Raw genomic sequence first — 14,337 nt, 5'->3', positions numbered from 1 at the left:
ACATGGCTCTTAGAGAGATGGTTTATCAAGAGACAGAGTATTCTTCCCTGGGAATCAATTCAGAGCAAAACTTGGGCTTATAAACAGTGTAAAACATTACTTGAAGGAACTTGTCTCTTTGCTAGCAATTGAGATTTAGCAAAGTCTAGTCACCTTAGACTCAATCTCACAAGCCTGAACCCCTCTCTTGGAGGACTTATAAATCAACTGGAAATGCTTAGTTAATGTCCTCTAAACTCAAAAGTAATTGCTAAATCATTAGCCTCCTTGTAAACCAGAGCAACAGAACTGTAGCTCTGAAGAGGCCATGTGTCATTTTTGTGACATTATTATGTTTGTGATTCTCCTAATGCTTTATTGAGTTGTCCCTGACTCCTCTTTAATTCCATTATCTGTGGAAAATATTTTCTTATAATTTAATGGCAAAATGAGTGAATAATGAAGACTAGTTGAGACATAAGGGAGAAAGTCATAGGGAGCTGGGGGAATAATTGAATAGTCTCTGAATATCAGCAGTTTTTTCCCCTGAAATACTACTTGCTGAGTGTACTGCCACCTTCTGTGCTGATAAAAATAAACAAAGCCCTTCCACATAGTGTTACAATATTGAGACTCCTGTCAAAAGTAGCAGAGCCTCATTAAAGACAGCGGAAAAATTTAATGGATCTTAATTTGTACAGTGATGAGCTCTGAATAGATTGTTAATTGTCCTGCTAGATGTTGATTTTGTTTCTGCTGCGATTGTTCATTCCTTCCTTAATCTTATGACAGATAAAAAGCAGAAGAGACCAGTAAACTGCAACCCCAGGATATGGTAAGACAAGTTTGACTATATTTAGGCAAGTTTATTTTGTATTTTATAGAAAGCACTCTCTGAAGGAGGAGAAACACCTCCTTTGTTTTCATTGTTTCTCCTCTAAAGTGCAAATCCCTTTTGTCTGTAGGAACCTGCATTATGAACAGGAATATTTTTTGTTGTTGTTGCTACTACACACTAGAAGTTAGAAAAGTATTTCATTGATTTAGACATTTAATACAATGAGACTATGAGAATCTTGGTTCTGAATTAGGTGAAAAAATAGCTGTGGAAAATGTACACAGAGATTGGCATGTAAGGATGGCAGATGAGTTGCATATTTTTCCAAAGGTAACTTATTATTAAACACAAATGCTGGGCTAAATGTGAAACCCTAATCCAATTTCTATCGTTTTAATTGGGGTTTATGACCATAATGCCTGCCTCAAAAAATGGCCAAGCTACATACATATAATGTATTAATCAACAAGCAGAACATGGATAAGGAAGAAGATACCAGCAGTGTCTGTAGGAATAAGCTTCCTTCCATGTGCAACACAACAATGTTAGAGTCATTGGGATTCAAAGAGTAGCAAAAGCACTCAACTGTTGGAAGTCCTCATGTAAAACTCACAACAATGTCATAAACCCTTCACCACACTGACTTGAAGCCATCTCTAAGGAATATGATGACAATCACACTGAGCACACCTGTGCTCAGAACAGATAATGGGAAAAGGATGAATGGCTTAGCCCTTTGGAAGCCAAAAGAAATAGTCAGGTTTAAGTGGCACAGGTGCACCAGAGCAAATGTTAATTGAATTTAGGTGCTTCAATCTTTTCAAAGGACCAAGACATAGCAATGCTTACAACTGTAGTACTCAATTTTTAAGCATTGCAAAAATGCAGCAGATCACACAAGCCCTGAGAGCTTTTTCTGTTTTTCCCTTAATATCACAGGTTTTAATTACAAATAACAATTTAACAGATCCCCTCACAGCCAAACCAAAACAGACACCTTTCTCTAAACCCACCTAGCAATACAATTCAGATGTCTTGCTTTTGCATTGCAAAAAAGTGGCCTTCCCCACTTGAAAGTCACAACATTTAATTGTGAAGGTGTTCTAGCTACTCAACTTAAATGGTCCAGCTTGCAGGGATCTTTCTTACCTACCAATTGCTACAAAATACAAAACTCTTCATTTGAAGCTGTTGCAGTTGAGAAGGGAATAATAGCTTCTGTGAACCTCAATACTTCGGAATAATACCCATGGAATACATGCCACACACCTACTGATTATGGCAGCAAGCTGGGTTCCAGTTCATGCTTCAGTGCATGCTTTCGTTTCACTGAAAAGGATCTCCCTCCAACAACGATAGCAGACATTCAGTCTGTGAACACCAAGTTATTATATCAAGAGACAAACAACTTCAAACTGAAAAAACCTCACATCACAAAACATCTGTAACTTAGTAGTTACCCTGCTTGCCAGGTAGCTTCCAGGAGAGAAGTGTTGGGTTTGAACTACAGCCAAAAAACACTGCCACCATCTAAGACCTTGGCAGCCACACAGTATCAGGATCCTAACAAGTACCAAAGGCAGAGATGAAGTTATTAGTCATTTAGCCATGAGTCTGTACACCAGAATCCCATACTCACAAAAGATGGGAACAGTCCTCAGAAATTACACAGGATACCTACTTTCCAATTTGGGACAGTGAATTCCAGAAGGATGCAAGAAGTTTAAAATTGTTAATACTTTGTTATGACACTAAGAGTTGGGATAACTCAATCTTTTCATTAGCTTGAATGAAGTACCTTTTTTATATATATTTTATAAATACTCAATCATTACTAAGTAAGCAAGAACAAGCTTCATAATGCTGCTTCCTTCAAAGAACTCAGTAATATCAGAAATAATTTCTTTATCAATAATCAAAGATCTGGACTTTAGAAAGTTTGGGTATCTCCGAGTACCTATAACAAGTGAAATAAAAGCAATGCATTTGGTGTAAGAAAATCAGCATTTGATAGTAATGGAAATTTTGAATAAGATCACTGTAAAAATGCTTGTAAATATGTGGTATAGCCCAGATATCACACATACAGTATAACTTACCATCTCTGGCACCAAATTAGGAAGATATGGTTTTAAACTGACCATCAGGATACAAGAAAGTGTATGACTTCATCTGAAATCAGATACAAACAGATGTTTCTACTCAAGTCATTACATCAGTCTTCTTCTATAAAGAATCAAGAGTCTGTCACTGTGAACAAGCCATTGTTAGACCTGCTGAGAAGCATTTTTTAAATAGCAAGGACATTTTAATTGTGGGTGACATGAATCAACTATCTGAAAGAACAGCTGCATGTTCAGATGACATGAAGTCTGATCTGAATGTAAAATATAATAAAAGGTTTTCTCCCCCATCTACTATTTTTGTTCAAGTTCTACCCCAGAAACTTTAAGAAAAGAAACTAAGGTGGTAGAGAGGAAGTTTTTATGTGCATCTAAAGGCTATGTTAATCTGTTTCAAAGATTCCCTTCAAAATTGTTTGTTTTCCACTCACTGATCACACTGCTTCACTGAAATCGGGGATGAGAGAACTCAAATAACTTTGCTTTCATGAGTCTAAAAACTAGGCCTTCTCATTTTATGCTTTAAAACTGGAAGCAAACACAGGAGTCCAAACAGCTATGAAATTGACCCTTCACAGCTGGGGCATATTCTAATTGTTCTTGTAGGATTGTTACGCATGTCTTATACAAAAGACCTTAAACACAGGTGGAGGCCTCAAGAATTTAGACATAAAATTATAAAGCACGCCTTGAGCACAAACACTGACATCCAGCCTCTGGCATCCTGTCTTCACCAGTCACCAGTGCCCCAACAAATGCAAAACAAGAAGTTAGCATGTGCATTCCAACTAATATTTTGTACTGTGTACTTTCTCTTGTTCTAGTTAATGCAGGCATCATCCTGTCCCAGGCAGAGAAGTGACATAAGGCCATCACTTCAGATCTTGGACAAGTCCTGAAGAGGAAGAAGCTTACAGCATCTTTTAAATTTATTCTTGCACAAACTACTGTACAATTTATAAAACTGCAATAGAGATTCAAACCTGAAAACTCAGCACTTCCAGCTCAGTCTAGTCTGGGAGTTAACAAACATCACATCTATGACCACAGTACAGCCAGCAATGATCTGGTGAATGAAAGCAACATAAACCAGTCTGAAGGGATGAAAAGAAATGCTGCTCAGGCTGCATTAACTTTGACCTAATGGATGCAGTAAAGTTAGGATCAGCCTAAGAGGAGAGAAAACTGTTCTGACAATTCCAAAACTGTAGCAAGACAAACCTCTTTTAGGGCACGGTGCTCCAAGGTCCAACCAGGTGTTCCAGAAGAAACTCACGAATAGTGCTCTGAGCCTGATGCTCTCAGGGCTGAGCAGCCTGAATCGGTGCTACTGCTCCAAAAGTGGCCTCCCCTCTGGCTTCCTCAGGTGTGAGCTTTATTGGCCCCCTAATCCTGCTCATGCAGTAGGGGCCCGCCCTAATCAGGCACAGGTGGGCTTAACACAAGCTCATGCCCACTACCTGGCAATTAGTGGCACCTGGTTGCCTCATTTCACTACACAAAACCTCATCAGACCAACAGCTGCTTAGGTAACTTTTCCTAAACCAAGACATCGCAAGGAAAATGAGTCCATAAGGAGGAAGAATGCAATAGAGATGAACAGCAAAACTTTGAGAGGGACTTTGTCAGGAGAGACAGTTCTATCAAAGTTAAAGTTTCACAAAACAAACATCAGTTACGTCAGTTACGCAGTTTTGAGGGGAAAAGTCTAAAATATTTCCAAAACGAATGGGGAAGAGTTTTTAAAATGAGTCATAAACAACATTTCAATCAAGATCAGGAGGATTATTCCTTCTTTTGGAAATGCTCAAAATACTCATAACACTTCAGTCAAATCTCAAAACCTTTCATATCATACTGGGTTCTCTACATAGCAACAGACAGCAACAGTAAGCCACCGATTTAACAGTTTTATTTATTGAAAGCTTACTGCCAGTTTGGCAGGAACTTGTAAAACCAAGATCATACCTAAATAGGGAAAAGTCAATTGACAATCAGGCAAATAAGGATTTGCCTGTTGAAAACAGAGAGGTTTATAATGTGGCTTATAAAATATATCGGATTATAGTTGGTCCTTCTTCTAGGGACAGTGAAAAATAGAGAAATAAAGTAACTGACGGGGCAAAAGTAGAAAAGTCACTTTCTGTACGGTTGTGCAAGTCTTGTCTAAAAAAGCTCTAAACAATTATTTTCTAAATTCTTTCACCCTGATACAAGGGCCTTCCTAGATCCATGATCAATTTACAAGTGATTTGCATCAAACCTAGCAAAACATTATTCCCACAGCTTGTATGCGTACTGTCCAGCCACCAAAAATCTTCACAGGTTCTTCACAGGTTGATCTTCACAGATCAAATTTAAAAAGCAGCTTCTTACAATGACAACAGATTTTTAACTTGAAATTTAATTCCTGATGCATATCTCAGGACCCTTTTCCATCATTGCACTCATATGAGAAATATGGAGTAAAAACGCTTGCATTTTCTACAATTTCTTCTGCTGGAATGAAACACTGTGGATAAAAATTACAGGGAGAAAATGGGTAGTTTATACCTCAGCTCTCTGAATATTTAGCATAATGACGTTCTCTGCCTTGAAACTGTTATTGGAAGACTGGGGAAACTTCTGCTTAAAACTACCAGAAGATTCCCTTAAGGACAGGGAACTGGAATACTAAAAGAACTGCTTGCACCAAGGCTACTGATATCAGCTCCTTAGAGCTGGAGGGGGAGGGTGAATCTTATTACTTGGCTTATGCCTTCTGCAGCTTCAAAAGGTATCCTCTGAAGCAGAAGAAAAACTGTCACAGTGACCAGTTATACAAAAAGATTTTGAAAGAACAGGTTAATACAGAATATTGCATATTCTTCTAGGTATTCTGTAAACTGGGAAATAACCAAGATGCACAGCAATCTGAGAAACATGCCAGTAAAGTTAAGAATTTTTCCAATCCAGCTTCAATACAATAACTTTTCCTAAGTCACCAGGTGTGCTCAGCTGAACGGTTTCCTTCTGAACCACTCTACAGCAGTTTCAGGCTTGAAACTCTCTCATTAAGCCCATACAGAGTTTTATATCCCCTGGATTTCAAGGCTTTTCTGTAGGATTTATTTTATATGCATCCCAGAATTATAGAACATGCTCACCACTGCTGCAAGAGCCAAAGAATAATCAGGAGAACTGGTCAGGCTTTCAGGTTGTCTCAGTAAAATCCAAGCATATCTGTAAATATCTAGAATCATTGAATATTAAGTGACAAAATCTTTCCCTTTAATTTAGCTACTAAGAACAAGAAAACATAAAATACATCAAAATTCACAGTCATTTAATAGTAAACTAAATAAAGAATTAAGAGAGCCATCAAACCAAGAAATGGGATTTGGGGCGGGGTGTTAATATTCTCTTTCATGTGGTACGAAACAAACTCCAAAACTGTGATGCAGTTTTATCCAAATTAAAGAATTCCCTTGACATGATACTGCTAGATTACAGAGGAAGTCTAGTTAAATCAATGTTTCAAGTAGGTAATTCAAAAAACCTTTAGAAAATGCCAGCAACCTCTAAATAAATAAGTCTGAAGTCAGTATATAGTGTCTTCTCATTAACAGGTCAGTGTTTGGTAATACCTGTATTTTGAAATTGATTTAATTCTCATTTTGAGAGTGAAAAATATTTGAAAGCATTTGACAGTGAAACTCATTTGAGAAACAAATGTAAAAGCATCTCATACATTATATTACTCTCACCCACAACACCCACATTTATTTCCACTCATTGCTGGTCACAACCCAAATGTTTAAAAAGAAGAGGTTACAGCTCCTCATCTATTACCATCTCCCTCTTCCATCTCAGTCTCACTCCTTCCACTTCTACAGTTTCACAGCCTTGTGTGTATAGTAGTATTTATTTCCCCAAAGTGAAGCTTAGCTACAAAACCTTCTCAAGAGTATTTCATCACCTCTACATGATTTAGTGACAGGAGACTCATGTCGTGGAAGTCAGAATTGTCAAGGTAACTGACAGCTGGAGAAGGCTCGAACACATCATCTGATAGGAAATCCTCAAAATGTGTCTAACACTCCTCAGCTCTGGCAGCCTCAGAAGATGCAATGCTGTCTATCAAGATCACGAGAATAGAAATCTTGGTATTTTACCAAGTCTGACAAGTCTAAATTCCAACAGCAAATATCCAGCATAGCACCTAAATAGTCTTTCATAAACAGATAGCCAGGAATTGGACATGTGTTTCCCTTTCGGAATCATGATTTTCTTGCAGCATAAATTGGTTTTCTTTCTACTTTTAAAAAAAAATCACAGATAACCAAGACTCATGGGTAATGCACTAGACTGTAGAACGTGACAGATGCCAAGAATACACAAGCTAATTCCAATAACACTAAGGTGATTAGTTTCCTAAATATTTTTAAAATATTTCTATCATGCCTACATTTGCCTGTGGTAGATGTAGTCATAGGAAGGCTGGCACCTGGGTAAGTTAGACACAAAATAAGCATGTGAGCACAAGTTCAGTTTTCTAAAAAATTACTGCAATTTTCAGCCTGAAATACCTGAACAGGCAATATGCAGCCAACTTAAAAGCAAAGAGAAAATAATTCAGATCCTGACTTCAGATACTCCAGGGAATCCCGAAACATGCATCAATCTTTCCAACCAACTGCCAGTTTCACGTCCCTGCAACAGTCCCTCCTAAGAATTCTTGCACATCACAGAAACAAGAAAATTCTCTAAACTCGTATGTTACTTAGAATTTTGTTTCATAATTCCTGGTATTCTAAGGGCTTTCTCACAAACACAGCTAATCATTTATAGGCAGAATTGCAGCACAAGATTATTTACCTGTAAACATCAGCAATGGACTATCCCTTTTGTCTTTCCCCTTACCTTCAAAACGTAACAGGCATGGAATTACCCAGGATTACCCTGAACACATGGCCTGGTTGTATAAACAGTTTCTTATATTCAGTGCTTTAGAATAATGAAGGAAATTCAAACATATTTTATACATAAACTTTTTTTTTTTTTATGCTATCTATTGAATTTGCCTTGTAAAAATTTTTGGTTTCTGTGCTGTTTTGCATCATTCCACAGTTGTTCTTACTGCCTTAGTTTTACTAATTAATCGGACCAATTTATGTTACTTAATAATTCCTGAGGAGTTAACTTTCACAGCTTACCTGCTGACAGAGTTATAAGAACACTCTCTAAATCCACTTTAAAAGCATGAATGCGAAGAGATAGCAAAACAAAAGCAACCATGTCTAAGAGCTTTTGATGAATGCTAAAATGCCATTAAAATGCTGTTCGTAGTCTACATGATACAGTAAATTCTATCATTCTTTCTGTGAATGCAATTGCTTCAAAGCTCTGAATATGCTGTCAGAGAGGTGCAAGTTCACGGATTATTGGTGCTTGCTTTCAGAACTGTTTATTATTTTTAAAATTTAGTGATGTATGAAAAAACACAGAAAGCAAATGTGCTTTACAAATCATGATCGTAAAAGTGAACTTGGCTAAGGTTGTCTCTAAAAATTTTGAATTGTGCCCCACATAAGGAAGAAGGAAAAATGGATGAAGAACCCATCTAGGACACAAACACTGGAGTACAAAATGCAGTAACAATGATAGCCCAATCAAGACTCACTTGACACAGGAATAAAGCTGTTTTACAAAGTGAGAGGAGTTCAACATTAGAATAAGCTGTTTTATTAAAGAACATGATAAAACTATCCCTCCTAGAGCTTTCTATGATTTGATGATGAATTAATATAACCTTATTTAATCTCTATCCATCACCACTACAGGAGTAATTCCAAGACCTACCAAACCTGCAGAACTCATGATTTTACCAACAGATAATACACCATTCTGATCGTCCTATGGAAGTTACACTGTGCATTACAGCATTAGACAAAGCAGCAGCAAAACAGTTTGTCATTGCCTAAGGAAAGTTCAGTTTCAAAAAATAAAACACCAAATTTGGTACCAAGGAGAATGTAGACAACAAAATGTATCCTGGTTATAACCCAAACAGAGTGGTTAAGAATCTCCTCTGAAATGAGAGAAGAAATTGAATCTGCTTTTAACAGGGGCACTGCTCCATGTAATATGAAAGAACATGACACAAAAGAAAACAAAATGAGAAGGATGTTCAAGAGCTGGAGATACAAAAGGAAATCAGGACAGGGAAACAAGGGCCTAAGGAATGAAGAGCCTGAAAAGAAAAGGAATTAAAAAAAAATTAGACGATGGCCAAAGATCCTGCATCACTGCAGAATGCAAGACAGGCATTAATATACATAATGAAAAAAAGATGACCTTGACCACCTGCAAGGCTGGAAGACCAACAATCTAAGCCACAATGCCTATTTTCCACTCTCACAATTGCAGGGCTCAGCATTTTTTTGAAAAAGGATTAGAGAGTAGAAAAAGAAGCCATAATTAAAACAGACCTTGCTTCAACCTGAAATAAGAGATTAGTATTATTAGAACAACAGCACATTTAAATTTCATTAGGAAAGCAGCAGTCACATGTAGCAATTGTTGACAAAAGAAAGCCCATACTTGGAGCATTTTCTGAAAGAGATAATATTCTCAAATATGAGAGAGAAAAGGAGAACAAAATAAGAGATGGTCTGGGGGGGCGGTGGAATATAAATATATACATAGTATCTCTGAAGAACCCCTTTAAATGGATGGCACTCACCTTCTCAGTTCTCCCTGTTCCTGCCTTTTTTTTTTTTTTTTTTTTTTTTTTTTTCTTTCTTCAAGTATGTTGAAGAACATCAAACCTTCACTAGCAATTAGCCCATAGTCAAAGTTACAGGAACTTTTTACATCAAAGGACAGGCTCTGCAGCTTCTGAAGCTTCTCATCTATTTTAGGTTGGAATCTTAAAGGCATGGGCTAATCAGGAAAGTACAGTATGCCAAATGCAGTAATACAGTATGTTAAAACTATGCCTCCAGTGAAGTTAAGCAGGAGATGGAGATCCATTTATAAAGTCCTTACAAGGATAATATGAGCCTTTAAATAGTTTTCCAAGAATGTTAAGTCTTAGATACATGCAATAATTGTGAAGTGTATCAAGCTAAGACTGGATATTATGAGATATATAACATGGGAAAGAATTTGGATGCTTCAGAGGCAATAGCTACATCAGGCAATCTCCCCTGATTTGCTTTATATTCAGAGTGACAGAAGCACCTTCAGGGTGCTTTAGGAATTCTGTATTATCTGTGGAACCATGTAAGGACTGCAGGCAGGCAACCACCAGAGACTGATTGATATGAGGATCTTGGTTATCCACGTTCTGCTCTGATAACACCTCTAGATTTCTCTTCTTAGAAGTGACAATTTTCTTACTGCAGATGTAATTTTAACATCAACTGAAGAAACACAGCTCTTATGAAGACCTATTTGTTCTAATGAAGAACAAAATCTAACAAAGCAGAAGCAGAAGTCCATCACGATTGCTGAATGTGAAATTTGGCTTGCAGTAGAACAGAGAAATAGACTGAACTACTTTTTATGTTTATAGAAGCAAGATCCAGAAATTGAAATTTAATAGACAAATCCCCAAGCCAAGATTAATTTCCTCTCATGACAACAGGCCAAATACTAATAAAGAATTAATAAGGTATCTTCAGCAGTTTGAAGAAGACTAGATGCAAAACCAGCAAATTATTCTATGTTGAACAGAACAGACAAACTTCAAAAAAACCCCACATCTAGTACTAGCTGTCACCACACCTGAGAAACTTTTCTCCAGGCAATGACAAGAATGAAGCAATAATTTCACTTTTCCATGAGCACATTCTCCCTTTAGTGTCATTCTTTGTTCCATGCCACTCTTGTGTCAGACTGAAACATGTGACCTTACTAGGAGCAGAATATACAAGGCCAGGGGAGAAAGAATCTTTTGCCTGCACTAAATTAAAATGGGCAATAAAGGTTTAGCTCAGGGAATAATATATGTTGCAAATTCTGAGTACCCACTTCCTGGTAGATTTACACAATACAGTTCACATGTCAGCAACTGTTTGCCTACAATATAAATTGAAATTGACAAGACGGGGGTATTATGGAATAGCATTTATCTCAAGATTGTCAGGAGAAGTAATTTCATTTCTTATGACTAATTTCATTTATACGTTAGTGTATTAACTGGATACATTATTGATCTTTGCTCCATCCAATTTCAGTTTCTGTAGCATGAATAGAAAGATCTGAAAAATGTCACTCCTGGTCTTTCTTTCCTTTTTGTTTTTTTGTATCTAAAGCACAGGAGTGTGACATATCTAAGGAAAATATTTCATTGTATCAGACATCCTATCAAAGCAACTCATTCTAGAACAAGAAGCTGCTTTTGAGGAATACATTATGGTGAAAGTCAGCTTCTCTAGAGCTTGTACTAGAATGTCTAGAAACAGTGTTTTATCTGTTTTGCCATGCTTTCCTCTCGGCTTGATTGGAAAAATATAAAGATAGAGGCAATGATGACAGCCCTGGTATACTAAAAAAAAGGGGAGAGGGGAAAAAAGGCTCTCAATCAAACATAAGACTGCTACATATCTGGTGAAACCACCTTTCAAGCAAAAAGAGTGGCTTCAAACATAAAAAGCCACAGCTGTCACTCTGCAGAACCACAGGTTTTTCATTCTGAGAGTATCATTTGACAGCTGCTATGAATGTTATCAATACCATGAATGTCCTGATACCACAAGCACCAGCAGAAAACACACTGCCATAACAACATCCTCCTATCTCTGAGGTAGTCAACAAGCATGAGCAGCATATAGGTGGGCCTAGGCTGCTGGCTTTCTTCATTTGGATAGGCAGCAGGGTTTACAACTGTTTGAGGTTTTCTTCACTATCCCCTAAGCCCACTCCCATCTGGGGAATGCATCGAGTTCTAAAACCCTGAATAAAGACACTATAAACAGGTTTTTACAATGCAGTTGCTTCAAAAGGGGGGGAGAGGAGCAAGTGAGAGCTTCTTACTTCTTTGCATTAGCTCTGAGTAGGGGCCAGCAAGATCAGGGTCCAACTGAAAAAGGCACCACATCAGCAAGAATAAGTTACCTTCCCAAGCGCTTACAATGAAGACAGAGTCAGGAAATTACTCAAGCAATCTGAAAGCCAAAGGACAACAAACATCACATCTCTTCCACTAATTCTCTCTACACAGAGCCATCACTCTCCTAGCAGTTTTAGCTTCCCACAGGAAAAAGTAACTCTTGATTTTTATAGTAACTGTGTCAGTAGATGCTCACATCCTAGATTCAAACTGTTCTGCACTACTGATACCTTCCTGATCTTTGTGAATACTGCACACCTGCAATGGTTTGCTGCATAAAGGTTGTTCAGCAAACACAGTTAACTGCCAAAGTCAGCATTTTTTCTGTGGAAAACAGCCCTTGGCAGTAACAATTTGCTTCTGATGTTTAAAGCAGCTGACCTCACAACTTACCCTTTTTCTGGTCTTATGCGATTTTCTCCTAGGAAGCCATTCCAATTCGTCACATTAAAATCTCCACCTTCACACTGTAATGCTATTTTAACTGTATCACTTTTTACTTCTGTTGTCTCCAACTAGTAATAAACATTTATTGGCCGAAATTTAACCCATCAAGTGAAATGCAGATAGCCAAGCTGTTCAGGTGGGACCTTAAATTTCCAGTTTCAGAAACTGACTGAAATATGTACATTAAAATATGATTTTATCTGTAATTTTTACTGGGAGAGAATAGCCTACCTGGAAACGAAGTGCATATGCGCCATCTCATGGTCAGCGACAGCTGGTGCCAGCCCACAAACCAGGCTTTTCAAAGGCAGCCTTTACTTTGCTTGGACCACCACCACGGAGATTTTAACCCTTCTAGTAGTTTTACTCCCAACTAGGTCCTCTTTGTCTACAGTATCATATTTTTCATAGACTTACACTTAACGGATATTAAATTATCACTTCACGTAGGGCATTCAACAAATCTTACAGATGCTTTAAAACTATAAAATTTACAATACCCCAGACTACATTACAGCTTCTTGAGTTTAGATAGATGTTCAACTAAAGTGGATACAGTTGCAAAAACAGCAACTCGATGGATTTGGGCATTTACTATCTCAATTCTCTGCTCTCTTCCTGGTCCTCTAAAATATAATATTGTTTTGATATTTCCAAAGTCTTTAGGGGAGAAAAAATTGTGGAGGACCATTATTTTCTTCTTTGTTGTCTTAAGTAAAATTGCTTTAGGATTTTTCATTTTATTTGTTGGTTGTTTTTTTAACACATAACTGGACCGCCTCAGGAGGTAGCGATTCTGGGGGAAAAGTAGAGTACATTTTAACACAACAGGAGATCTCTCTCATGAGAAACAACCATATGTGGGCCTTACCAATGCTTCATGAATTATCTAAGACTTCTACCAAATGGCCATTGTTCTAAGTGTGCGTATAATGCACAAAGACAGCAAGGAATTAATTATTCTTACACAGTAGGAAAACAAAGCACTTGCTTTGTTGTTGTTAAGGAATATAAACAGTGATACAGAGATCTGCCCTATGAATCCAGCAGGGATAGCATGATCCAAATATTCCTTTTTTTTTTCTTTTTTTTTTTTTTCTTCATGTGTTTCAATAGGATAACACCATGATTGGCTAAGAGATCAGACAAAGTCCACAGAAGTCAATGGAAATCTTTCTTTTGATTTCTCTCAGCTTTGGTCTGTGTCACAAACTGCACTACTGACAGTCTAGAAATGAAAAAAAAAACAAAACAGAATTACACAAAAAACACCTCAGATTCAATCAGTGTTTTCACAGCCACGTTCCCACAGAAGTTCAGTATCCCTCTATTTGTGGCTGTTTGGAAACTTAGTCAATATGTTTAGTAGTTTTCTTATGGGTCATCACTCTCTAGGTTATTTCACAATTTATATACCCGCCTTTTATTTTTGTCTGTACACCACACTATTAGAAGGTAATCACCTAAACCTGAAATTCTTCAAGACATTAAAGCTTACAACAAAACTTGATTTTCCATGTGATAGCACTCGCATGAACTAGGCAAATAACTCTTCATCACCTACATAAAAAACTAAGAAGAAACTCCATTTCTATTTTTTGTCCACTCAATTATGGAGCCTTTCAGCTGTTGTGAACATTGCACAGTCACCTATATAAAAGAGGAAAAATAGTATCTTGATGAAGCACCTTTTGTGGGTTTTTTTCTTTTCTTTTCTAGAGCCATTTCTCTCACCAATCTTCTTTGACTTGAACAGCTTTTGGAAGGTGCCAGTTAAAAAGCACCTTAACCAAATATCTTAAAACCTGGTGATTTAGTGATTTAAAGCCAAGAAATGCTCCAATGCTTGTGCC

The sequence above is a fragment of the Heliangelus exortis genome, chromosome 4 (genome assembly GCF_036169615.1).
Source record: "Heliangelus exortis chromosome 4, bHelExo1.hap1, whole genome shotgun sequence".
In the NCBI taxonomy this organism is placed as follows: Eukaryota; Metazoa; Chordata; class Aves; order Apodiformes; family Trochilidae; genus Heliangelus; species Heliangelus exortis.
Note: the sequence above shows the minus strand (reverse complement) of the source record.